Consider the following 3,427-nt stretch of genomic DNA (forward strand, 5'->3'; position numbering starts at 1 on the left):
AGTAAATGGTTCCAAATGCTAATTATATGTTATAACAACAAATTGAGAACTACATGTAGTTTCGGTAAATGATGTGTGGGTGAGGGTAAGGAAGGTGTGTCCTCATGTAGCGTTTGTCAATTTCCATGGTATAAATACCACCACCATGGCTGATTTCAAGCTACCAACACAATGTTAGCTGAGCACAGAGTTGGTAAGAGATGTGACAGTCACCTCTTCAAAGTCGATATAAGCAACGTCCAGCACACCACTGAGACTACGATTAATGTCCACCAGATGAGCACTGCTTAATAAATGAAGGCAAATTTATATAATATTATAATACTACCTACAATATTGCATAACTGTGGGCAAAAAAGAGGCCACATGCCAAACCTGACAAGCTCAGGGGAGGCTTGCATGGTGGGCCTCAGAAATTCAGAGACCAAAAGTAACCACATAGGTTGATCTGAACATAACAATTCCTAAAAGCTGGTCATGGTTAGTTGTCTCCTCCTAGTTCGGTAGCTTCCTTGACAACAATCTGTACCTTAAGTGAGTCTGTTTATTGTCTTTTTGCTTCTAAGATAACTTATCTTTGAAATGTCAGAGTAATCTTCTTTTCCAGACCCCTCAAGGCACAATCTTGGTCACCAGAGCAGGGGACCATAGAAGCCCTCATTGTTATCTTGTTCCCTGCATACCATCTCTATGTGCTGTACATGCTAATTATTAACTACCATGTATCCACCAATGTAAAACAAGTATGTGTCTTTCCATTTTGTTTTTTATCCAATCCCAGCGATTCCCACCCATCCGCCAACCCCACTTTGCTTTCTCTCTCCCCCTTAATCTACCACTGATGGATTTTGTGTAACCCTCCTTACATATCTTACTTTTATTCTAACATATAAAATAAGCTGCAAAACTGCCATTATTGAGAAAACCTTGTCAGTATGTTGAGATTTTGCTTCCCAGCAATTGTCATCAGTTTGGCTCAAAAAAAATTCATAAAAATTCTCTGCAGGTTTGTACATTTCTTACGTTGACATAATCCTTAAAAGAATGTGATGGAAATATATTAATATAAAAAAATTTCAAGGTGGATATTATTAAATAAAAAAACAAAATTCTCTGATTCACATGTCTATAAAATTAATATATAAAATGCATATTATACAAACATAAAAAGTGGTTAACCTTAAATGAAAACTTAATAAAATGCCATGTGTACAGAGAATCATTTGTATCAGCTCATTAAATATTTGCAATTTCTTGACAAGGTAGGTAGGTATATTATTATCACTTTAGAAAAGAAGAAACAGAGCATCAACTAGTGAGTAGGAGAAGTCAGAATTTAGACACTTAGACTTCAAAACCAAAGCTCTTAATAAGTTTTCTTCCTATATATGTACTAACTACAAATGCATAAGAGAAAAATATCTGCAATATATTTACCAATTGTTTACTTTGGTATGCGAGGAGGAAAGAGATTACAGATACTAGACCATTTACTAAACCAACATATCTATAGTATTTTAACATTTACCACATTTATTATTTATTTAGTCAGAAAAAAAAAACAACTTTTTTATCAACTGCATCTTTGCCTCTTGCCAAACAGAAAAAAACAGAGATATTTACTTGTTACCGAAATTAGCGAGATAAAAATCAGTACTTGGCTCTATTATAAGATCAACTACTAATAAATATATTCATAGCACACACAGACACATATATACGACAGCAACAAATACAACAAATATTCAATATTGTTAAAGAACAACAGATCTAAAACTGAGTCACTTATTCTAAGCCCACATTACCAAACTGAGACTTAATTATAGTTTCGGCCCTCCTAGAACTGGAATCTTAAACCAGTCAATCAGGAATTGAGTAATCAGCATTAGTTAGATAACCCGCCTGATAGACTCCCGGTCATCCCCTAGAAGGAAAGTAACCTTGCAATAACCAATCAGCTTTTTGGCCTATTATAACTTCCTTGTTACTGCTGCCTTCTAACTATAACATCTCTTGCCAAAAATGTATTTAAAATTTACTTAATTTGATTTTGGTTTTTAACAATATGGTCCTAAAATAGGTCACATCTATTATGAAAGCCTCGTTTTCTGGGTTCGACATTACTTATAACAATGTACAGGAACATACAGATGGCCGACACATGAAAAGATGCTCAAAATTACTAATCATCAGGCAAATGCAAATCAAAACCACATTGAGATATCATCTCACACCTGTAAGTATGGCTATCATCAAAAAGACAACAAATAACAGGTGTTGGTGAGGATGTGGGAACCAACCCTGTGCACTGTTGGTGGGACTGGAAACTGGTGCAGTCACTATGGAAAAGAGTATAGAGAGACTTCGAAAAATTAAAATAGAACGACCGTACAACCCAGGAATTCCACTTCTGGGTATTTATCCAAAGAAAACAAAAATAATAAAACATATATACACCCCCGTGTTCACTGAAGCATTGTTTGCTATAGCCAAGATATGGAAGCAACCATAGGTGTCCAAATAGATGAATGGATAAAAAAGATGTGGCACATATATACAATGGAATATTACTCAGCCACAAAAAAAAAAAGAATAAAATCTTGCCATTTGTGACAACATGGATGGACCTTGAGAATATTATATTGTGAAATAAGTCAGAGAAAGAAATATACCTTATGATTTCACTAATATACGGAACCAAAGAAAAAAAACAAAAGAAACAAACAAATAAAACAAAAAATTATAATTGCCAGAGGCGAGGGGGTGGGGGAATGACTGAAAAGGGGACAGGTATTAAGAAGTACAAATTTCCAGTTGTAAGTCACAGATGTAATGTATAGCATAGGGAATAGAATCGATAATATTGTAATAACTCTGTACAGTGATAGGAAGTTACTAGATTTATTGTGGTGATGAAACTGTAAGGTTTTTAAATGCTGAATCATTATGTCGTACACCTGAAACTAATATAATACTGTGTGTCAATTATAACTGGGTCCTTCAGAATGGCAAAGGAAAAGGACAATAAATCCAGATCACATTAAATACACATTTCTTGAAAAAACTAGAAATGCCTGGGCTGGAGATTAAAAGGCTCTGGGAGAGGCATACAGTTCTTCTCCAAATACTTAAAGGTATTTTTCATAAAACACTATTTCAAAAGAAGAATTAGACATTCTAGAATGCCACAAACTTCAAAACTAAAAAAAAAAAGTTTGCTATTTCGGAAAGGTATAATTCATTATCATCTTAGAAAACAATTTTATTAGAAATTAAATTTTTCAAATAAAAATACATTTTAAAAATGAAATCTTTTCAATGGGCTTCTTCGGAAATTAATTAACTAATCCTCATTGGAATTGTTGAAGATGACCATCTCTCTAGGATACTGCTAAAGAAATTCTCCCACTGAGTGAAAAAAAAGATT

Source organism: Pteropus vampyrus, unplaced genomic scaffold (genome assembly GCF_000151845.1).
Source record: "Pteropus vampyrus isolate Shadow unplaced genomic scaffold, Pvam_2.0 Scaffold88, whole genome shotgun sequence".
Classification (NCBI taxonomy): Eukaryota; Metazoa; Chordata; class Mammalia; order Chiroptera; family Pteropodidae; genus Pteropus; species Pteropus vampyrus.